The sequence below is a fragment of the Choloepus didactylus genome, chromosome 2 (assembly GCF_015220235.1).
Source record: "Choloepus didactylus isolate mChoDid1 chromosome 2, mChoDid1.pri, whole genome shotgun sequence".
Taxonomy (NCBI): Eukaryota; Metazoa; Chordata; class Mammalia; order Pilosa; family Megalonychidae; genus Choloepus; species Choloepus didactylus.
Genome location: NC_051308.1, coordinates 210,802,524 through 210,827,644, shown reverse-complemented (window position 1 = coordinate 210,827,644; position 25,121 = coordinate 210,802,524). Strand labels below are relative to the sequence as shown.

At 40.6% G+C, this 25,121-nt stretch overlaps 1 protein-coding gene across 2 annotated transcripts in view; it reads right to left on the bottom strand.

Moving 5' to 3' along the window:
* The window catches only part of RHBDL2 (rhomboid like 2), a 108,769-nt gene that overhangs the window by 57,334 nt on the left and 26,314 nt on the right, over nucleotides 1-25,121 (bottom strand). The window contains exon 1 of one of the 2 annotated variants that reach the window (XM_037827657.1): nucleotides 11,190-11,262. The exons of the other annotated variant lie outside the window; for it this stretch is intronic. The gene's annotated coding sequence lies outside the window, so the exon portion shown is untranslated. Of the gene's footprint in view, nucleotides 1-11,189; nucleotides 11,263-25,121 lie in introns of those variants that run through there. 2 annotated transcript variants of the gene reach the window in all.

Genomic DNA, 25,121 nt, shown 5'->3' with positions numbered 1-25,121 from the left:
GTGCTGGGTCTTTCAGCAGGAGGGATGGACAGAGTGATTTCTTTGTGTCACCCCCTCCCCCTCAGTCAAAGACAGCCAATGCCTCACTCTCTCCAGTCTACAGCACCATTGTCACTTTTATTACTTAAGTGGATTCTCCACACTACCCTGTGAAGAAGATACCCTCATCATTCCCATTTTACAGATGAACAACTAAGGCAAAAAGAGGCACCCAGAATGACATACCTAGTGACAGCGAAGCCAGGACACAAACCCAGTTATCCAAGTTCAGATTCTGGGCCTCTCCCCTATGCCACACTGCCTCCCCATAGAGCTATTTTATATATATATTACACACATATATTATACATAGTTACATATCCTATTATAGCAATAACAATGGTAATAAAACACACCGGTATGAAAGACACAGGAATTTCATCCTATGCCTTGTACCATCCTCAACACGTCCTTGTTGACTGTGGGTGGACTTTCAAAGCTGCCTGGAAGAATTCCCAAAGAGAGACACTACACTAGTCAACCAAGTTAACAGACCTAGCACACCAGAGCACAGGGCTGAAGGAAAGCCCTGATCTGAGCCCTTTCCTCCTTAACTCAAGGGGTTGGCTCTTTTAAATAGCATTACAATACTGACTCAGACCCTAAAGTAAGGAGGCAGAATTGCTTTCACTAGATATTTGCAGGTGTTTTTCTAAAGGGCTTTCACTGCCTCATCTGCAATATTTCTTAATGAGATGTCCATTAATGGTGTGACCATCTGTTCTGGTTTGCACAAGACTGAGGGGTTTCTTGGGACACGAGACTCAGTGCTAAAACCATGACAGTCCTGGCACACCTATCCTGGACCACCTGCATCAGAATCATCCGAGGAGGTTAGGTGACAGAGGCTGGTTCTGATCCCGGAGCAGGGGTTCTTAACCCACTTACACATCAGAATCTTCTGAGGAGGTTTGTAAAAGTACTGATGTCTGAGCCTCACTCCAGATCAAGCGAATCAGTCTCCGGGACTATGCCAGGACTGGGAACTCTGGTCCTAGAGATTTGGATTCTGAGGGTCAAGGTTAAGGTCTTGAAATTGCACAAGCACTCCCTGAATGTCTCGTACATGTTAGACTCTGGAAACGCAAGGATAATTTAAAAACAAACATAAAAAGAAAAGAAAAAAAACCTTCTGTTCTCCATGCCCTCCCTCTTCAGTGGAGGAGAAAGACCTAAAGATTGTTCCAAAACAGTGCACTGTGACTAACAGAATAAAAAGTGATTCCATACCACCAGGGTGGCTATGGTTGTTCAGTTTCCAGAAGCCTCGTGCAGAGGATTAAAGACACTACATCTGATTTGCCAAGAGCTGGGGTCCACTTCTCCTCCCCTTGAATCTGGTCAGCCCTGTGACTGGCTTTGACCAATCCATGTGGCAGCAGCAGCACTGGATACCTTCCAAGGCCAGGACTCAAGAGATCTGCAACCCCCACTTTTGCTCCTGTTGGAAGCCTGCCACCATATAAGTCGACTATTCCGAGGCCACCATGCTACAAGGAAGCCCAAACTACACACATGGAGAGGGAGTCCATGTAGAAGAGCACTGTGGTACCAGACTTATGCGTGAAGTCTTCTTGGACCTTCCAGCCCAGCCCATCCACCGTTTAAATACAGACAAGTGAGTGACCCCAGCTGACACCACGTGGAGCAGAATAGTCAGTCGAACCCTGTCCCAATTCCTAACCCACAGGATCATGATAAAAATAAAATGGGGTGGAGGATATAAGATGGCGGCATAGAGAGGAGTGGAAGCTAAGTAGTCCCCCTGGAACAACTACAAAAAACCAGAAACAACTAGTAAATAATCCAGAATAACTGTGGGGGGACAAACGAGACCATCCACTCATCATACACCAACCTGAATTGGGAGGAATGCCCGAGAACACAGCATAAAATCTGTAAGTAAAACCTGCGGATCCAAGTCGTGAGACCCCTCCCCCATAGCCCAAGCTGCAAAGCCTCGTGGTGCCAGAGAGAAGCTCTCTCCCAGCAAGCGAATATAGCTCAGCTGAGCTCCAACTGGGGTTTTAAGTAGCGAGTGTGAACTGCTCACTACAGGTACGCATCCCCAAAAAACAGACAGAGGCTTTGGGTGACGACTGACCTTGGAGAGCCGGAGGGTTGCCTTGGACTCGGTCTGAAGGGGACTATCTGTTTCTTTTTCGGCTCAGTGGAGAAAGCCCCAGTCATTTCCAGTTTCCAGGGCTGTGACTTGGGGAAGGGTGGAGACAGCACAAGCAGAGAGCGAGACCATTGAAATGCTAATGACCTCCACCTGAGGGGTCTGTCTTCTCTAGGAGGAAAGGGGTGGGGCCCTTTCCATTCAGAACCAGACCCCAGAGCCTGGGGGAACACGACCATACCTCCTCACACCAGTCAAGAATTATAGGCTAACAGGCATCACCTGCTGGGCAGAAAAGCACAGTGACCTGAGGCATCAAAGGGTGAAGCAATTCTCTAAGACATACCCGCAGGGAAACCAGATACTGAATATTTCTTCCCTCTGGGACCTGAGCCTGTTCTGGTCTGGGAAAACCTGATTTGGATAACCAAGGAAACCATGCCTAGACAACAGAAAATTACAACCTACACTAAGAAAAACAAAGTTATGGCCCAGTCAAAGGAACAAACGTACCCTTCAACTGAGTTACAGGAATTTAAACAACTAATGCTAAATCAAATCAAAAAGTTTAGAGAAGATATTGCAAAAGAGATAGAGGCTGTAAAGAAAACACTGGGCATATATACGGCAGAAATCAAAAGTTCAAAAAAACAACTAGTAGAATCTATGGAAATGAAGGGTGCAACACAGGAGATGAAAGACACAATGGAAACATACAACAGCAGATCTCAAGAGGCAGAAGAAAACACTCAGGAACTGGAGAACAAAACACCTGAAAGCCTACACGCAAAGGAGCAGATGGAGAAAAGAATAAAAAAATATGAGCAACGTCTCCGGGAACTCAAGGATGAAACAAAGTACAATAATGTACATATCATTGGTGTCCCAGAAGGAGAAGAGAAGGGGAAGGGGGCAGAAGCAATAATAGAGGAAATAATTAATGAAAATTTCCCATCTCTTATGAAAGACATAAAATTACAGATCCAAGAAGCACAGCATACTCCAAACAGAAGAGATATGAATAGGCCTACGCCAAGACACTTAATAATCAGATTATCAAATGTCAAAGACAAAGAGAGAATCCTGAAAGCAGCAAGAGAAAAGCGATCCATTACATACAAAGGAAGCTTAATAAGACTATGTGCGGATCTCTCAGCAGAAACCATGGAGGCAAGAAGGAAGTGGTGTGATTTATTTAAGATACTGAAAGAGAAAAACCGCCAACCAAGAATCCTATATCCAGCAAAGCTGTCCTTCAAATATGAGGGAGAGCTCAAAATATTTTCTGACAGACAGACAATGAGAGACTTTGTGAACAAGACACCTGCCCTAGAGGAAATACTAAAGGGAGCACTACAGGGTGATAGAAGACAGGAGTGCGTGGTTTGGAACACAATTTTGGGAGATGGTAGCACATCAATGTAAGTGCACTGAACAAAGGTAACTATGAATACGGTTGAGAGAGGAAGGTGGGGAGCATGTGAGACACCACAAGAAAGGAGGAAAGATAAAGACTGGGACTGTGTAACTTGGTGAAATCTAGAGTATTCAACAATTGTGATAAAATGTACAAATATGTTCTTTTACGAGGGAGAACAAGCAAATGTCAACTTTGCAAGGTGTTAAAAATGGGGAGGCATTGGGGGAGGGATGCAATCAGCATAAACTAGAGACTGTAACTAATAGAATCATTGTATTATTCTTCCTTGAATGTAACAAAGGTGATATACCAAGGTGAATGCAGATAAGAGGGGGGGATAGGGGAGGCATGTTAGACACTTGACATTGGTGGTATTGTCTGATTCTTTATTCTACTTTGATTTAAGGTTATTTTTCCTTTTGCTGCTTCCTAGCTGTCATTTTTTTTTCCGCTTGCTTTTGCCTCTCTACCTTCTTTGACTCTCCCTCCTGCCTTGTGGAAGAAATGTAGATGCTCTTATATAGATAGTGGTGAAGGTGGTGAACACATAAATGTATGACCATGCAGAAAACCATCGATTATTTACTTGGGATGGAATGTATGGTGAGTGAACAAAACCATATGAAAAAAAAATGGGTTGATGTCAAAACCTCGAGGGCAATATACTGAGTGAAATAAGCCAGACACATAAGGACAATTATTGCAGGGTCTTACTGATAGGAACTAATTATAATATGTAAACTCATAGACACGAAATATAAGGTACCAAGATATAGGACGAGGCTTAAGAATGGGGAGTGGTTGCTTAGTATGAACAGAATGTTCAATTAGGATGAACTTAAATGTTTGGAAATGAACAGGGGTGTTGGTAGCAAGATGTGAGAATAACTAACAGCGCCGAATGGTGTGTGAACGAGGTGGAAAGGGGAAGCTCAGAGTCATATATGTCACCAGAAGGAAAGTTGGAGGTCAAAAGATGGGAGTGTATAAAACTGAATCCTATGGTGGGCAATGTCCATAATCAACTGTACAAATACTAGAAATCACTTCCATGAACCAGAACAAATGTATGACAATACAATTAGAAGTTAATAATAGAGGGGCATATAGGGAAGAACTATATACCTATTACAAACTATATACTACAGTTAGTAGTATTTCAACATTTTTTCATAAACAGTAACAAATGCACTATATCAATACTACGAGTGAACAATTGAGGGGGGTTGGTTAGGGATAGGGGAGGATTAGAGTTTCCTTTTCTTTTTTTCTTTTATCATCTTTCACTTTATTTCTTGTCTGGAGTAATGAAAAGTTTCTAAAAATTGAACAAAAATTAAGTGTGGTGGATGCACAGCTGTATGAGGGTACCCAGGGGCAAGTGATTGTACACTTTGGATCTTTCGATAATTGTATGGTATCTGAACAATCTCAATAAAAATGAAAAATAAAATAAAATAAAATAAAATAAAATAAAATGGGGTGATTTGTTATCCAGTAATATAACAATGAGACTGATATCCCATTCCATTTTACCTTCCATTAACACAGCAGTCAGGAAGTACATCTTCTTGAAATCCTCCAAATACGAAATAAAGAGCCAGATCGTATGCTTGCAGTGTGAGCACAAGCATTACACATTGTTCATCTTTGTGTGCCCTCACAGAGTAGATTACAAATAAAATAGCATCTATTTCCACTCCTCCTCTCTTCAAAATAAACAAATAAAACAAAACAAAAAGAAACAAACCAAAAAAAAAAAAAAAACATAAATCGTAGTATATGACTCTCTGCTTAAAATCTTTCAACAGTTTCTCATTATCTTCAGGATAAGCACAGGATCCTTACCATGACAAATAACATCCTGCGTGACCTGGCTCCTACCTTCCTCGGGGGATTTCTTCTGTGCCTGAACACACCAAGCTCTCTCCTGCCTCAGGGTCTCTGCACTTGCTGTTCCCTCTACCTAGAGGTTTCTTTCCCACCTCCCAGCACATACACACAAGGTTGCCTCCTTCCTATTAACTAGCACCTCCTTGACCTATCTGGATCGGCAGCCCACCCCTCCCTCTCCCTCTGTATTCTCTATCGCATTGCCCTGTTTATTTGCTTTCAACACTTATCACTATCTAAAAACATTTATTTATTGTCTGTCTCCTTCCCCTAGAATATAAGCTGCAGAAAAGTGGGGAAATGTTTATCTTCTATGGCATCTGTACCCCCAGCAACCCTAGAATGGTGCCTAGTACAGGTAATCAATTGATAATTACCTATTCAGTAATTATCAATTGAAAAAGGAAGGGGAAGTAGGGAGTAACGGAAAGATCACCGAAATTACAGCGATCAGAAAACCACGGTTCTAGCTCCAGTTTTCACCCCTGCTTACCTAGATGGCCTGTGGATGAGTCAGAACAGGTGTTAAGAGAACAGGGGTTCTCTTAACTCATCCCCACCATGATTCTCATGGCTGGTGATGTTTGCTTGTATCAGACACTGGAGGGCTTCAAATTTTTTTGTTCATGAGCCCCCAAAATAATTTTGAAAAAGCTATGTCCCCTCTCACATGTTTTTAAACTAATAGCTAAAATTACTTTTCACAGGTTAAGATCATTTCCAAGACCAAATTTTCTATGGTCTTTATTAGAGACATGCTTGTAAGAAAGGGATAAGTTTAGTTTTCACATAGAAACAGCATGGAATAAGGGAAATGGAGGCAAAACCAGTTTAAACAAGCCCGGTGATAAAGAGAAGAAAGAATCTGCTAGCTCCTTATATGAAAAAGTAACCATGGTTACTGGGATGTAAAGAGATATGAGGTAAAATCAGAGGTGGGAACTCACAGCAAAAAAAAAAAATTTTTTTAAACTAAATGAACTCTCTGGGATAGGCTGATCAGTTCAAAATCTCAATAATGAGCTAGTTGGCTCTCTTGGATAGGCTGTACAAATTAAAATCTCAAAAGATGAATTAGTTAGTGTTCTCGGATAGGCTGTAACCTCTGTAGTACACAGTCAATGGGGAAACGGGAGGGACTTGCAAATTAGGAGTAGGAGATTTAAAGATCGCCATTCTCTTCCTCTGGCGCGCCAGCCTACCACGTGTTTGGCTGGACGCCCTATCTTCTTTTTTTTTCCTATTTATTTATTTATTTATTTATTTTTATTAAATTCAGTTGTATTGAAATACATTCACACACCATACAATCATCCATGGTATACAATCCACTGTCCACAGTACGATAACATAGTTATGCGTTCATCACCACAATCTCTCTCTGAACATTTTCCTTACATCAGAAAGAACCAGAACAAGAATAAAAAAATAAAAGTGAAAAAAGAACACCCAAATCATCCCCCCATCCCACCCCATTTGTCCTTTAGTTTTTATCCCCATTTTTCTACTCATCCATACACTAGATAAAGGGGGTGTGATCCACAAGGTCTTCACAATCACACTGTCACCCCTTGTAATCTACATTATTATATAATTGTCTTCAGGAGTCCAGACTGCTGGGTTGGAGTTTGGTAGTTTCAGGTATTTACTTCTAGATATTCCAATACATTAAAACCTAAGAGGTGTTATCTATATAGTGCATAAGAATGTCCACCAGAGTGACCTCTCGACTCTATTTGAAATCTCTCAGCCACTGAAACTATTTCATCTCATTTTGCATCCCCCTTTTGGTCAAGAAGATACTCTCAGTCCCACGATGCCGGGTCCACATTCATCCCCAGGAGTCATATTCTGCATTGCTAGGGAGATTTACACCCCTGGGTGCGCCCTATCTTGCAAGATCGTAAATAAATTCTTTTCTCCTCCAGAACCGAGTGAGCGTTTATTCCCTTACAGGTACCACTTTATTTCCAACAATGCTTTAAATATATTTTCATCAAAACCTTGGAGCTACAGATTTAGCTTGTTCAGTTAATGTAAAATGTCTGTCATATAATCCTGTTGGCAAAACCAGAGCTCACTGTCAACCACTCAGCTAAATCAAACATTTTCTGCCAGTATGAAAATCCACATTTGTTTTTTTTAAATTTCTATAAATGTGTTGATTTTCATCCCCATAACAACCATCTAGTGCATCAATTCTGATTTTATGACACACAGGTAAATAGCTAAGCCATTTATCCTTAATGTAGAGTGGAACAATGGTTAAGAGCACACATTCTAGAGGGAAGCTACCTGACTTCAAATCCTTATTTCACCCCTTAATGGCTGTAATCTACAGCAATTTATTTAACCTCTTGGTTCCTAGGGAATCTCATCTGTAAAAGGAGGATAAGGAGGGTAGTAAGTTTCTACTTTATAGAATTGATGAGTATTAAATGGGTTTATTATTCATAAAACCCTTAGAATTGTGCCTGGACAAAATTAGCATTAAACAATTGTTTTAAAATAAAATAAATACCACGAACCTATAGTTAAGACACCACCCCCTTCAGTTATTCTTGTCTAAACTCTCTGTGCTTGCTCTCTCTCAGGAACAAAGCATTTTCTAACTGTCCTTTTGTTTTTTGTATCTCCAGGCAATGAACCATAGAAAGGTTCAGGGTGGATGAGAGGTATGCCTTTCTTTTGCAAAGGCCCAAAAGGGCAACAAAGAAAGCAAAAATTGAAAAGGAGAATTTAAAGAATCCAGACATTCAGACTGCTTTTAGGAAAGAGCACCTATGGAAGTTGAGGATCTGGAAATGGATTACCTTAAAGTTATCCATGCCTGCGTACCCTCAGTTCGAGGATCCCTGCATATTCAACACACCCTCCCTGGGCAGGATCAGAGGTAGGTCTAGTTCCCTGAGCCCCACCTGCAACTCCATCCCTTTCTCTTCTACTTAAGAAGGCACAATAGATGGCAAGTTAGCAAGAAGAATAACCTTGAATTTGCTCCAAGCCATCCAAATGTAAATCATTTGCAAATTCCAGTACTTTTGTTTGGAGGAGCAGATTAGCTGTGACAGCACACAGTGAGGGCAACACAGCAGTGGATCAGGACAGAGGACAACTCAGGAGACCCTTCATGAACCATTAGAATTCCTAAAAAAAAAAAAAAAAGTTCTAATCCAAGTCCTAAAAAGGAAGGCTTATTTCCTCGGACAGGTGGGGGTCCTCTCAGCCTGGAGGCATCGGTGTCATATCCTAGGCCGCCATCCATCAGCCACACTTCTGACATGCAGATCAGGTGGTGTCTCTGCCTTCAATGGGTACCCACTGCCCCCACGATAAAGTCTACATTCTTTAAAAGGCACCCAAGGACCCAATGACCTCAACTCTTCCTATTTATCCACCCTCATTTCCTGCCTTTCCCTTCATATACTCCCTACATTCCAGCCACATGGGGTCCCTAGCAGTTCTGGCTCCCATCCTCACTAGGTCATTGCATGATCTTCTCCTTCTGCTATAACATCTTCCCTCCCTAGTTTGTTCTCCTGGTGAACTCTTCACACCCCCTTCAAGACTCTCCTGTACACCTCCTCTGCAAAGCCTTTTTGATCATCTGCCGTGTGCCTGGCACTGTGCTGGGCACTGTGGATACCAGAGAACAAGACAGACATGAGAGAAGTGCATGCTCCTCTGAGTCCCCATAGCAACCTCTGCTCATGTCTACGGTACCAGTGACCTCTGTATTCTAACTATCTCCTCCTCAAGGCTGTTAGCATCCTGAGGATAGGATTTCTGTTTTATTCATCTTTGAATCCCTATTGCCCAGCCCATGGAATGCATCCATAAATGTTTGTCAGATGCATTTGCTCACTAAGGAGTCATCAGATATCTCTGTACCAGGGAGTGTACAAGGTGCTAGTTATACCATGGTGAATCAAAAGATGTGATCCCTGCTCTCTTGGAAACTTTCAGAGTCATGGAATGAACAAAGCACTTGATTGAATGAGTGATGTATGAATGAACGAATTAATTAAATATCAGGGAAAGAGTGTGCATCTCCCCACTCTGAATGAAGCAGCCCAGAGCAGGAGATAGGCAGGAAGTGAGAAGCCCATGTCTAGAAAGTTAAGTGATTGCTGTCCTTTTAGCCTTTCTGGTATAACAAAATTTGAAAGATAGCCAGGAGTCAAGGCAAGAGCATGAGCTTTAGATACTAACCTAGATTTGAATCTTGGGTCTACTACTTATTAGCCATGTGACCTTGAATAAGCCCCTTAGCCTGTTTGTATCTTCATTTCCTCTTCTATAAAATGGGGATAAATATATCATAAGGGGCTATGTTTAAATGAGATAATACATTTAAAAGCCCTTAGCCCAGAGCCAGGCAGAATTGTTTTAAGAATTGGTACTCCCCATCATTGGTTCAATATGAGGGACTGTGTGCAAATTCAGAAACACAGCAAGAGTCTGCTGGAGACATCATCTCCCTCCAAGCCTGTGGTCATAGCACTGGTCCAGTTTTCTTACCTCAAACCAGGAGCCAGCACCTTTCCTATTCAGCCCCATCCCCACCCCTTCTTGGTCTTCATCTCCCATCTCCACCTCCCACTCCAATGTCCAGTTCTATATTTACTAAAAGTGCCTTCAAGGCCAGGAGACGTCTTTCGTATCTTTTCAAGCCTAAGGGGAGGGGATGGAAGCAGAGAGGGGCTGTGGCAGGAAGGGGGTCAGAGATGAAGAGAAGAGCCTAAACATTTATTGAGGCCTCACTATGCACCTGATCCCAGCTTGGTACTTGACCTGCATCTTCTCATGTCCTCTTCATAACAATACTATTTTACTCATGGGGAAACTGAGACTCAGGAAACAAAAGGAGAGGTAGGATGGAAATTTAAGTCTGTCTGTGACTCCCAAATAATTTTCCACTATGCCGCACTGACTACCAGCTTGTAGATAACCATTAAATGTTTGTTGAACAAATGTCAGTTTACTTATTCCCAGTAAGGGCAGAAACTATGCATCCCTCCTTCCTGAGAATCCAGTTACATGCTCAAACAAGGATAATTAATGAATGAATGAGTGAAATCCCTTAGCTATCCATACCAGGAAGGAGGAAACAATAACCTTGCAGCAGCCGCCCTGCGAGAAGAAACTGAGATGCCTATCCTGGCCATAGTCCCCAGGGCCCAGCCAGGGCAGGGCAGAAGGGCAGAGACCGGGCAAGGCAGGAAGGCTAAAAACTGGCTCTGTTGGAGGCAGAAAAAATAGGAGTTGGGGGTTGGGAGCAAGAGGGACTGTGATGGAGGGTCAGTGACTGACTGATAGAAGGAAAGGCAATGGCATTACCTAGTTCCCCCAGTATAACCCTGGGACGAGAAACCAGTGACAACCCCTAACCCCTGGCCAAGCATGCCACCAACTTTTAAAATGGAAGGTGTGGAATCCCAAAGAAGCCACTGCAGGAGGTTACTCCAGAAGGGAAGTTTAAGAAAGAGCACCAAACTTCCCCCACGCTTCCCGCCTGCTTCCCACCTCCTTCCCACACCAGCCCAGCCCTCTGCATCTGCTGCTCAGCTGCCTCCCATCGTGGTAGAGCCAGAACTTGAATTTGACCAGGGCTTTGGGTTTTTCTGCCTGGGCGCTTCCTGCTGCCACCGCTCCCTCCTCCAGGCAGCCGGCCGGCCGGACTCCCTCCACCCGCTCCCACTCTCCACCCCTCACCTCAGGAGGCCGGGGCAGGGCTGTCCCAGGCAAGGCAGGCTGGTACCCGTGTTCCTGACGTCCTGGGCCAAGGTGCTGCCTCTGCTGCCCTGAAACTCCCTCCTTGCCGGGCACTCCTCTGCCCCTCCCCAACTGAAATCGTAAAGACAGGTTCCTAAACCCGCCCAGCCCAGGGGGAGGGAGTCTGAGGAAATCCCCTCCCAGCCTTGAGGCCGGGCTTGGGCTGGGCCAGTCACTCTCCAGTCTCTCTCTTGGGCTGGCCCCGGATGAATGAGTCCTCCCATCAATGCCTGTCTGGGTCTGAGCCAAGGAGGTGGGACGGCCTCTCTCTGCTCTTACTCCCCGGGCACTGAGCGCCTAACCTCCCCCAAGTCCTACCCTCCTGCTTTATGGCTGTCCTCTGCCCTCTGTCAGTTCCATGGGAAAAAGCATTGACTCTTGGACACTGCATCTGGTTGAGCTCTGGTGAGCCCCTTGGGGGCTCCTGAAGCCAGGCCTGGTACCAGGCACCAGGGTGCTGTGACTTGATGACCCTCTGCAGGTTTACTCACAACTAAATGATCTGTCCAGTAAAATGGTTGTACTTTGGCCTCTGGTAAAATAGGTTTGTCAGGTTTTGATAGCTTATTCAATGCATTTTGAGAATAACCTGTGAATAACCTGCCATGTGCTCGGCTCTGAGGATGAAGAGGTCAATTAATTGGGACCCTGCCCTCATGTTCTAGTAGAAGACAGAGAAGAATGAAGTACTTCAGTAGATATTAGCCCAAGATTGAGACAGCAGAGACCAGGGAGGACTAGCCAGACCTGTGTGGGAGGGTCCTAGAAAGGCTCTTCAAGGAGATGACATGCAGGATGGGTTGTGAATGATGAACAGGAGTCCTCCAAAATCATAAGTGGGGAAGGCAGCACATGCAGACAGAAGAAGCCATGCAAAAGGTCAGAACCTGGTAGAAACAACTAGAAGTTCAGGATCATGAGTGAGGAGTGTCAGATCAGGAGGCTGGAGAGGCAGATAGTCCCGGATCAGAAAGGGCCCCTTGCAGGCCTTGCTAAAGGGCTTGGACTTTAACCTATAGGTACTAGGGAGTCACAGAAAAGGGTTGAAAGAAGGGGGAAAGCTTCTAAGATCACTGGGACCTGCAATGTTATGAATGGTTCAGAGGGGGCAAGACTGGAAGCAAGAAGACCAATCAGACTGCTGGAAGAGTCAAGGCAATCGACACTGAGGGCCTGAACCAGGGCCCTGGCAGGGGCAGAGGAATGGAGGGGAAGGGATGGCTGCAGAGATGTTCACAGGTTAGCCTAAATGGGGCATAGTGAATGAAGGAAGAATCTAGATGAGTCCCAGATTTCCAACTTGAACAGCAAACTAGGTTCATAGTGGAGCCCACAACCAAGACAGGGAAATCAGGAGGAAAAACCAATATGGAGAAAAGGAGGAATTCAGTTCTGGACTTGTTGAGGAAGCAGTGGGACAAATGGGTCTTAGCTCCAGGGAGAGATGTGAGCTAGTGAATCAGCCAGGGTGCCAGCAGCGGGGAGAAGGCATGTTTAGCTGAAATTTGAAGAAAATTTGAAAAAGGGACTATTGACATATCTGGCAAAGGCAAAGGACTTTATTAAGGGAGGTTGATCATCCAGGGACTAGCAACATTCTGAAGCCATCACCAATCCTAGCCATGAGGGGTCAAGGAGAACAAACAGTGTTAAATTAACCAGTGAGAGCTGGAGCTGCGCAAAAGGGGATCCTGTCAGGAGCTGTAGATTTAGAGGGAAATGGCCAGTGCTGGAGTAAAGAGGGAGCAGGGGAAGAAGTATCCTGATCACTTTTTCTCCCACTTTCCTATTTCCTGCTTCCTCTCTTTGGCTGAACTCAACCAGAAGCCACAGGGCAGGGGAGCTCATTGATGTGGCACATGGGGTCAGTGCCCCACGGCGCAGAGCAAGGCAGAGCATGGGTGGTGGGACAGACATAGGAGTGAGCAGCACGGAAATGGCACCTGAAGCCATGGGAGTGGATGAGTTCTCAGGGGGATAAATTAGAGGAATTTAAAAAGAGAGCCTAAATAGGTAAAATGACACATTTTATATTATGTATATTTTGCCACAATAAAAAAAGAAAAAGACCTGAAGGTCTAAGACAGAACTCCCCAATATCAACAAATGGCATGCAGAGCATGGAGCAAGGGAAAGCAAGAGGAGGAAAGGCCAGAATGAAGAGCCAAGCAAACCGTCCATCATGGGGATTGATCCGAGAGGCAAGGTGCAGATGCCACAAAACTAGATGAGAACTGGAGAGGACAAAGCAAGGGGGGTGGGTGCAGTGGGCTGGAGGAGGAGCCTGTGGAGACGCCCTGAAGCACTAGGGATGGACAGTTGAGGCTTTTTGTAGAGAGCTCACACCCACATATGAGGGAGTTTCACCCCACCTCTATTTTCCAGCTAAAACAGGTGGTAAGATCACCTTCTAGGAGTTAGGCAGATAGAGGTTGGGTGGCAGATTCAAGGGAATTGTTAAATGTTTGAAAAAACAGCTGAGAGGAAAGAGAAATGACCTAAATAATATAGATAATAAACAGGGGGATGCCGAGAACCCAATCAGAATGGCACAGATGGACAAGGGAACAAGAGTGAGGGGTCCAAAGAACAGAGAAGCAGAGAAAGCAGGTCCTGTGCTGAGTGATAAAACAGTAAGACCAATGCAAAATGGATGAGACCCAAGAAGGATGTTGTGGAAACCGTTAAGCTCCCAGAGAGACTGAGCCTTCATGTAAGTTGAAAACCATCTACAGAAAGAAGGTTCTGCTCAGGAAAGCTATCAACAGCTGTGGACATGCAAAGAGCATCGTTGGGGCAAATGCTGGCAGTGCCCTGTCCCAGATCTGCACAGGGGAGGGCAGCTGTGCCAGGTCCACACTGGTATCTATTTCTCCCCAGCAAACAGATCTGGGCCCAGGTTGTCAGACTGACACCGCTCACCATTTCAACCCTCCAACCAACCTCCCTTGTTCTGATTTCATGCTCACCAGGCTGCCTCCCAATTGTGATTTGGGTTCCTAAGCTGTGTGATTTCAGAGAGAGGTTTCTGCTCATACCCAACGTACACACATGTTAGAGAACTCTTAGAGAGTAAAGCCTGTACCTTATTCATATCTATATCCCCAGCACCCAGCACAGGGCTTGGCATCAAGTCAGGGTTCAAAAGGATATTTGCAAAATGAACCAAGGGTGGGCCAATATGCCCGAAATATTTTTTGTAAATCAAAAAATTTTCATTTAGAATTTGTACATCCATTTATTGTGAACCTTGTTAATGTGAAACAATACCCATGTATCACATCAATTCTGAGACACTGACAGGCTCACATTTCCAAACTTGCAAAATTCAGAGCCTGTTCTTGAGCTGTGGTGAAATTACCAAGACCATGCCCCTTCGGGGCTAGTGAATCAGCATTCTCCTTTGCAATGCTACCCTGCCCAGCCACCTGCTCCCTGCCCACCACCCAACATCCCAATATCATGAGCCCAGGGTGCCTTTTCCCATTTGAAATCTCCAAAAATGTTTGTGTGGCTTCTTAACTGCTCAAGAACAGAGAAGGAGGGCGGTAAAACTGGTACAGATTTGAGAGCTACAGAAAGACAAGGGCCAACTGTCCTTTCACAAACTTTCAGTACAATCCCCTTTCTCTGAGAACTGCCCCTACCCACACCATCCCTCGGAAACTTGGCTGTCATGTATGTATTCTGAGACCAGCATTGGTCACAGTGGTTGGACCAGAGAAGAAGGACATTTGGCCCAGACTGGGCCAATTAGTTTTCCTTGATAAAATCTTTTCATGCTGCTTAGGATCTTACAGCTTTATTGAGCGATTCATGCACTGGGCAGCATCCCATTCAGAAAGTAGAAAGGAGCTCCACCAAGGGGATGGAAAGGGGAAACTCAAATAGGGCAAACCCAGAAGCAAGTGGAGAAATGTTCTGATTGGCTGTCATTAGGTTTCCATTTCACATAGAGGGGTCTTACAAAGTGGGGAGCAGATATCCATTGATTGGTATGGTATGATTTTCTATTCTGATAATCTGTCTCTACTGGACCAAAACTAGTCTATCACCAACTGTTGCTTATCAGAAATCCTGTAGGGTATATTCCATTTTCTCAGAAAACCTCTGCAGGTCAATTGTTCTTGTTATCTGGACAAGCCCTTCTCAGAAAGGGATTTCCTCCCAGAAACACTCAGTGTGAGCAGCCATTTTATTTTACTTAACAGTGTTCCCTCTTTTGGTCATGTTTCCAATGATCTTACTGGAAACATGACCAAAACATTCTGGTCACCACCACTGATTTCTTTTCTTGTTAGGATGACAGGTAGGCTCAGTAAGTCATTTTTTTTCCATTTTTCCTTTGCGTTTTGAGTGTGTGTATGTGTGTATATTTCCTTTCTTGATTGCAGTGTGATTTATTGGGTGATTGTTCAATTACATTTAAGAACCTTAAAGTGAGAACTGGAGAGGACAGTTGAGTGAACTATGGGTACAGCTCTCTCTCAGAGTCACGGTGTCTATTATTTTTATTTTTATTTTTAGTCTACTAGAGACAGTCCAATTTCTATCTCATTTTCCTTTTGTTTAGCTATATTAAGAGCTTGTCTTGAGGGTGACAAGGAATCTGAACTGACTCATGAAACACAGTTTGTACAAGAAATAAAAACATATAGACAGATAATCACAATTAAAAGCATGAATCTAAAGCATACTGGTTTGTCCTCATTCTCCATTAAACCAAGAACCAGGTCAGGAAACAGGTGTGCCCATTGAAATGTTTGAGGCTAACTGATATGAATCACCTTAACTTGATCCTTTAAAATATTCAGGTTATTTTTCACTGGGAGAGATTTATTAAAATGAATACATTGTTTGTGGGCAGTCGGGGAATCTAGAGCCTATCTGTTTCACAGAACACTGACGCTAAGCTGTCAGCTTCAGCCTGGAGGACCTGAAGAACATTTAGCGTGGTGCTAAAGCTCTGTTTTGCAACCTTAGATAGATTTATAACGGATCACTCCAGGTCATGTTCTTCTAGAGAAGATGTGATGGTATGCATGAAAAAAAGGGAACCCTGTATTACAGTAGGTTTTTTGTCAGTTTGAGGCCTGATGTATAAAAAATACTAAGCAGGCTTTCTGACTGGCATTTAGGATAAACAATATATGCAAGATCATAGGATTTAGTCCAGTTTATAGGTAGGTGACAAAACCATGCAGCTATCTGCAGTTTGCAAAAGGGGTGCAAAATAGCTTAGTGAACAGTAGCAGAATCTGATAACCCACAGAAGTGTGCTATAGTTTTCCACTGAATCACAAAATTTTTCTACAATCACCCTCCTTTTGAGCAAAGACAACCTCAAAAAGATTATTCTTAATCATGAAATAAGCTGGTTGCATTAGATTTGGCCTGATTATTTACATAGATGCAGAAAGAATGGTGATTTACTATATAGTCCTTTTTAAAGTTTGCCTTGTAGTAGTTTTTATAAGGAACCACTGAATGGACTTTTTTTTTTTTTTCCTTTAAACTAAACATTATTCATTTATTCAGCAAATATTTATCAGACAAGTTTATGTTTAGGAAATTGTGTTTGACATTGAAGAATCAGTTGTATACAAGATAAGATGTGCTTTCTGACTTCATGGAACTTGTATGTGAGAAGTTCCTAACTTCAAAAGGAGAAATCTAATCGAAGATTAATTAAATGAAAACCATCACTGGGATCCAGAAAACAATAGCCTATACATGATGGGATCCTAAACCAGGTAATAAGAAGTATGGCAGCATGCATACAGAGAATGTCTTGTTTTATGTAACAGGGTCATGTACTGCAATTCATTACAGCCTCCATGCAAATAATTTTGGTAAGATTGAATGGACTTTTAACGACCACTTGATGCTAGGATGCCAAGCCAAGAATTTGACACTAGATCTCACCTATAGTACATACAGATTTTGGTGAACTCCTCTTTTCTCAATGTCCCCAAAGTATCATATAGTTCCTCTGCTTGCCAGAAAGTAACTTTATTTACAACCCTGGAGCCAGGTACTAGACTGGTTTTTCTAAGAAGGCTTTATAAGCATTGGCTTCATGAAGTCAACCTTAGTTCCTTAAAAGGCTCTGGAGATCTTGGATTAAGTGAGCATTATTCTTAAACATGACATTCCAGTCAAAGCCATGGTTATATAACCAAAGTCTCAATTACATCCTGTTAACAAGGAGGGCTGATTCTTATTGAACCTATGCAAATCATTATTTCACCATAAAAATAAGAATATTCAATAAGAATTTCCAAATTCTGGTGGGTTCAAGCAGGGAGAAAAACATGAAGGTTTTATGAATTATAGATAGCTTAAGGGAAAAGCTTAAGGGATTCCTTGTCTCTAGAGAATAGAACATTAAAATTTCAGCAATAATCCAATCAAAACTATAATTCTTGATCAGTTCATTCAGTCTCAGGTAATTAAGCCCTCATTCCACTTGATCTTATGTTAGCAATCTCGTGGACTCGTTGGCTTATTCACTAGAATTCTAGAATTCTTGACTGGTATTTAGGGTAAACAATATAAGCAAGATCACAGGATCTAGTCCAATTTCTAGGTAAGTGAAAATACCATGCAGTTTACAAAGGGGTTGCAATATAGCTTAGTAAACAGGAACAGAATCTGATAACCCACAGAAGAGTTCTATAGTTCAGCATAATATTCTCAAAAGTTATTTAAGCCATGTAATTAGAAGACTGTGCCCCATAGCACCTGGCTATGGATGTCTCAGACAGTCCTTTTTGCTGAAGATGAAGCACTCTGGCCTGTAGCTGATCACAAGCATTTTTAGGGAAGCATCCAAATAAAAATTGTCTACAGATGACAAAAGACTTAAAACAGCTGTGGTTAACTTATTACTGTTTTACGAAAGTGAAAGTTCCGAAGAAAGTTCGTTACAAAATTAATGCAACTGAGAAGGAAATTTGGTTATTTCTGTGACATTTAACTTTTTTTAAGAATAACTGAAGTTACGATCAATAGCACTATACTGTTGTCTAATATCAGGCAGATCAGTACTAGGACTGCTCATGGACAGTGAGGATATTGACAAATCTCTAGGAACTTTATACAATTTCTGAAATGTTTATAATGATAGTATTTTACCCATACAAATTTAGCCAAAGGAGGGTTAGAAAATCCTTTTTAATTTGACCATATTTCCCATGCAACCCACAACATATCATATCATAAGTCATTTTACTTTGGTACAAAACCACTCTCTTTTTCCTTAGCAAAAACACATCCTGCACACCTTGCATATTTTAGTTACCAAAAAAGATCTTGGAAACAGTCTTCAAGCCAACATCCTACAGAAGACAATTATTCTTCAAATAAAGTTTGTCAAAATAATAACTCAATGTGGTAAAATGCAAATTTACATTTTTCATCTTAAAGATCTAGTAGATGTACCTAATTATTTCTAATTTCTAATTAGTTCTTTACAAGGTGAAAGAACAAATCCTTTGTGATTTTCCAGGGGCCCTCTGGAAAATTCGAAAGACAGTTTGAGATCAATAAGATGTCATTTAGGGTTCGATTTTGGGAAGGCAAAATGCCAAAAAATTGTCAGGTTTGAACATTGTTAAATAGGATCATGGATCACTGTGAGGCAATATTTGGTTCCCTACTTAACCAAAGTGAAAATAAAAGATTTTAAAAATAAATAAGCCCCCTTCATCCAGTGTATGGACAGATGGGTAGAAAAGTGGGAACAAAAATTAAATGAATAATGGGGGATGGGGAGATGGGATGTTTTGGGTGGTCTTTACTTGTATTGTTATTCTTTTTTTTTTTTTGAAATAATGAAAATGTTCAAAAATTGATTTTGGTGATGAATACACAACTATATTATGGTACTGTGAACAACTGATTGTATGCTGTGGATGATTGTAGAGTATGTGAATATATCTCAGAAAAACTGAATTAAAAAAATAGGCATTAACATGATTATATACTTTAAAAAAAAACCTTAATTCTTTCAAAAGTGAGAAGAATTGTTCTTCTATAATGAAAATCTAATAAAGGATGCTCATAAGGTCAATATAAAGCATAAGGGATTACTCTAATAAGATGTAAAATCTTTGCCTTCTAGGCAGATTACTCAGATGGTTAAGAAAAACCTTTTTCAATGTCTTACTAAGAGCAGACCAAGAATCCAAGAAAACTTTGTCATTTTGACAGAGAGAAAAATGAATTCTAGTTTTGCATGAAGATACTTTCTGATAAGAAAACTCTTAAAAATCTTATAATCTATTGAATCTTAGCCAACCTTGACCAGGATAAATAAAATTTCTTTTCCGCAAATCTCCTACAACTTTCTATATCCATTCAGGTTTTGCCCTACATATTCCAGTTTCTCATTCTGCAACAACCAGTCATTTTACTTCAGTACTCTTTTTCCTTAATAAAACATATCCCATGTACCTGGCATATTTAAGTTACCAAAAAGATCTTGGAAATGGTCTTCAAGCCAACATCCTACAGAAGACAATTATTCTTCAAATAAAGTTTGTCAAAATAATAACTCGATGTTGTTAAACACAAATTTACATTTTTCATCATCTTAAAGATCTAGTAGATATAATGCTAGCTTATTTTATCAGTAAACCTATATAAATTTAGGAAGAACATACCCAAGTGGAATAAAATTGTATGCTTGTATTATACTTAACATTGATAACTCAGAAGATACACCTATTGTTATTTAACAATATTAGATTAGTCCCCTTTGTTAAAGGCTTATCCGAATTGTGAGAATTTGAATATTTTTAAATGTTTTGGTTTAATTCTACAGATTCTCTTTTATTCCCCATTGAATTGGTAATATCATAGGGTAATACCATTTAGAGTTAGGAAAATATCATACATCCAACAAACATAGAACAGAGAGCTTATAGTTTCAATTTTTAAATTTTCAGCCATGAGTCAGACATAAAACACAGAAACACAGAAAACATCGAAATACAAAACTTGCTAGTTTATATAAACAATTTTTAAGTCTTGCAATTTCTTAGTAGACTGAGTATCAATTAAAATAGGCATCCCATGTGGACTGCTTTAATACAGGAACCCTTTCTCTTGAGTATACCTCTAAGATAAGTAAATTTGTCTGATTGGAACGCTCCCCATAATGTCCATTACCACTCTGGGTTGTGTTTGCCGCAATTTTGCTATTTAGTTAGACAGACACAGCTTCCAGCCCCGCAATTTTTGAACATGTAATATGCCAGGGTGCCAGAAGGTGGGGAATCAAAGTTTGAGGATCCAATTTTTATCATTTCACTTCTTAACCTTGTGCACAAGTCAAAGAAACAGTAGCAAAAATGTAGCAGCAAAGATGATACTGTGGACTGAACCAAAAGGCTAGGGACTTGGTCTCAAAATTTGAGCCTTCTTGTCAATAAGATTGACCTACTAACCTTTGGACTAAAAGCTAGTGAAATTAGAAAGCTCAAACACATAGAGAGTGGAACTCAAATCCAAGAGGCACTCACCCATGACCTTTGGAGATGGCAAGGAGGACAGAGAAGTGTTCTATGGCGCCCTTACCTGTCTTTCTTATGGTCTCCAGAGCTATAAGCAGTCACCTTTGGATCCTGTCCTTGTCACCAAAACTGATAAAAGAAAAACTTTTCATGCAATTTAGGATCTCACTGCTTTATTGAGTGTTTCATGAAGCTGGCAGCATCCCATTCAGAAAGCAGAAGGGCGCTCCACCGAGGAGGTGGAAAAGGGAAGCTGAAATAGGGCAAAACCAGAAGCAAGTGAGAAAATGATTTTCTTGGAAAATCCCTGAGTATCAATCGTTTCTGTCATCTGGACAAGCCCTTCTGAGAAAGAGGTCTTCTCCCAGCAACCCACAGTGCAGTTGGCCATTTTATTTTACTTAACACCCTTTCCTAAGAATTTGTAATTAGGGCAGAAAGATCTTACCCTCAGTCTCTACTTGTAACTGAAACTAAAAATAGTAAATGTGGGCACTACAGAGAGTCTTTTGCATGCAGAGTAAGCTAATCTTCTCCTAGGCACTCTGAGTTTACCAACATCGCAACACCTACCACAATGTATTTAAATTATCTGTGTATATGTCTCTCTCTTTTGCTGCTAAAGGGCATGCCCCCAGATTGTGAGCTCTTCAAGGGCAGTAACCTTCTCTGTTTCATCTTTTTATCCCATGCAATTGTGCCCAAATCCGAGACAAAGTCGAAAAATGTTTCTTGCACTTTTCAACTGAGATGAACTTTTTGAACTGAGATGCAGAAATGGTTGTGATCCCAGTATTCCACTGTTGGTAAGGTGGAGCCTCCCCCAGGTTCCAGCAGATGACATACCATGTATCTGTGGTTCCTGACCATCAAGCTCCTTGTCTGAATCCTGATCTGTAAAACTACAGATGGGTCATTGGAGGTATACAAGGTGACCTCCTGAGACAGCTCCAAGGCCCCAGGGTGTCAAGCCACTCAACAAGAAACAATAAAATCTAGGATGCATAAAGTTATTCACTGTAGCCTTCCAGGTTCTCTGGAGCATGCTTCTCAAATGCTGAGTTCTCTCCTAAATGTGTATCCCAATATTTTTGCTTTCCTTCTGGGTTATAGCATTATATACAAGAAATATAAATTTTTTAAATGTTTTCTGTTTATTAAATATAAGTACAAATAGTTCATAGAAAAACCAGTGCAGCAGAACTGAAAAAAAATTAGATAAAATGTGAAAAACATCTGTTTTTAATGCATGACTCATGTTGTAAGGAAATCCCTAGGAAAAAATAGTCTAAATCCACAGGAGTAAACAACTGTGAGAGGTATAGTTGCCCTCGGGGCATATGCAGATCCCTTATGATCTAGCACTTGTGTTTTAATGGATTCCAGAAGTGAGGAAAGGAAAGGAAGCAAAGTCAGGCCTTGAATGGAGCAGGAAGTAGAATCCAAGCACAAAACTTGGCCATCCCACCCCCAACTAATACCTTCAGTGGTAAACTAAAAAATGAAACTTCTGTATTAGTGGGCATGGGTATGCAAGCCTATCTTAGCCTGGGATCAGAGTGAGTAAGCAGACAGACAAACAAACAAAAAACTTATTCTTCTGAGAATTCTCTACCCCATATCTGCACTCACCTGTGTTCAGGGAAGGACTCACAATATGTGTGACTCAAAATACTGCAAGAAGAAAATTTAAAGTGTTTCTGGATCGGTAACACCTACAGACACCTGGCAGAGCAAACCCGGACTCTCTCTGGAAGAATACCATTAAACATAGGCCTCAAAGGTTTCCACAAAGTTTCAAGTAACATGACTCACAATTAAAAAAGAAAAAAGTCTCTAACCAAACAAGGAAACAGGCTCCTACAAGAAAAAACAAACAACTACAGAATCATTCCCACAAATATTAGAGACATTATTTCTTTCAGGTATTGAATATAATTTAAGTATGTAAAATATGTTGAAATAAACCAAAGAGGTAATTAAAAATATAATCAACAAAAAGGCTGCCAAAGTTAATTAAGCAAATTTGTAAAAAAAAAAAACTTACAGAAAGAAAAAGATATGATAATTGATAATAGAAACCCATTGGATGGGCTAACCCATAGTTTAGAAAGGAAAGAATTCATGTACTAGAAGCTGAATCTGAAGAAGTTGCATAGAGTGCAACATGGAAACAAAGAGGGAAAATATAAAAGAAAGTTTAAAAAGACATGAAGTAGATAGTAAGAAGGCCCAACATACATCCAATCAGAGTTCCTGAAGGAAATAATAAAGAGAATGGGGGGAAAGGTATGCTCAGAGAGAGAATGATAAGAATACTCCAAAATTGATAAATGGCATCTTCTCTCATATTCAGGAATCCATATGAATCCAAGTAGGAAAAATAAAAAGAAAGTAACAATAGTGAAACTTTAAAACAGCAAAAACAAAGAGAAAACTTAAAAAGTAGCAAAAGAGAAAAGACAGCTTACCTGTGAAGGACTAATAAGTAGAAGTCAGAAACCAGTGGAATGACATCTTAAAAGTAGTGAGATAAACTGTAGATTTTGAATTCTATACCTGGATAAGTTCTCTTTCAACAGCAAGTATGCAATAGACATTTTCAGATAAAAAAAAAAAAAGAAAAAAGAAAAGAAAAGGAAATGGAGAGACTTTTCTACCAAGAGATCTTTACCAAGGAACTTCTAAAGAATGTACTTCACAAAGAAGGAATACTATTTCAGAATGAGGGTCTGAGGTTCAAGAAAAAATGATAAGCAAATAAACAGTAAACATGTAAGTGAATTTAAACTAATATTGTTAGTAAAATACAATATTATCTGGTTTGTGGGATTAAAAATCAAGAGATAAAAGGCTGGATGAAAATATCAGATAGTTGGGACAGGTAGACTTGTGTTGAAATATGTTAAGGTGCTTCCGCTGTTCTTGAGGAGACTAATTACTAAATTGTAATTTAGTAATTGTAAAATTAAATATGCATGTTAAAATTGATAGGGTAACCATGAACTGATCACAGAGTATATAATTTCAAAAACAATGTTGGGGAAAACATTGAATGAGGGTGAAAAAAAATTCTAGTTTAATCCAAAGACAAAAACAGGAAAGAAAAAATGAAAGAAAGAAAACTAGAAACAGTGGGAAAAAGAAAAAAAAAAAAGAAGGTGGCAGAAATGAAGCCAAATGTATTATTAATCATAATTCTTGTAAGCAAAATAAACTTCTCTGGTAAAAAAAAAGTCTAAGTAAACACATTTGAAGGAGACACAACCAAAAAATAAGGAACTAGGGAAGTTTAGAAGAAAAAGCATGTAAAAATATATATCAGGAAAAATTAATGAAAACAAATTTGGTATAGCTATATTAATAACATACAAAATAGAATTTAAATTTAAAAACATTGCTAGAGATAAAGAGGGTTGTTACATTTTGAAAAGAGTTTTGATCCACCAGGAATCTATTACAATTCTAAACATATCGGAAATAGGTAGATGATTAGAAACATAGGTAGATGATAGGAAGACAGATAGATACACACATACATACACTGTATAAAGAAACTTCTTTATTAGGATCTTATAAGTTCAATGCTCTATAATTTAAACTTACAGGATTTAGCATCTAATCAATTTAATTGTTCTAATAAGTATAGGGATATAATCACAAGAAGACATTGACAGATTTATTTTTATAATGCAATATTTTTAAATACCCCTCTCAATAATTAATAGATCAAGCAAGGACACAAACAATTTAAAAAACACAATTAGCAAGCTTGATCTCGTGAACTTAAAAAGGACACTGCTTTCTTAGTTTCCTAGTGCTGCCATAAAAAGTACCACAAACTGGGTGGCTTAAAACAACAGAAATCTGTCCTCTCACAGTTTTGGAGGCTAGAAGACCAAAATCAAGGTGTAGGCCTAGGGCCATGTTTCCTCTGGAGTCTGTAGGTTCTGGAAGTGACTTGTCAGCAACCCATGGTGTCATCTGGCTTGTGTCATAACTCAATCTCTACCTCCAACATATGGTCACATATTCTCCATCTCTCTCTTAGAAGAACGTCAGTCAGGTTGCATTAAGACCTGTCTAATCTTAACTAATACCATCTTCAAAAATCCTATTTCCAAATAGGATTGCATTCATGGAAACAGGGTTGGGACTTGAACACATCTTTTGGGGGAAATGCAATTCAATCCATAACAATGATACTCAATTTTTTCAAGAACACATAGATATTTGTAAAAAATTGGCTTATATTAGATCACAATGCAAGTCTCAATACATTTCACAGAAATGGTATATAGATCACATATTCTGAATACAATATAATTAAGCTTAAGATTGATAATAAAAAGAT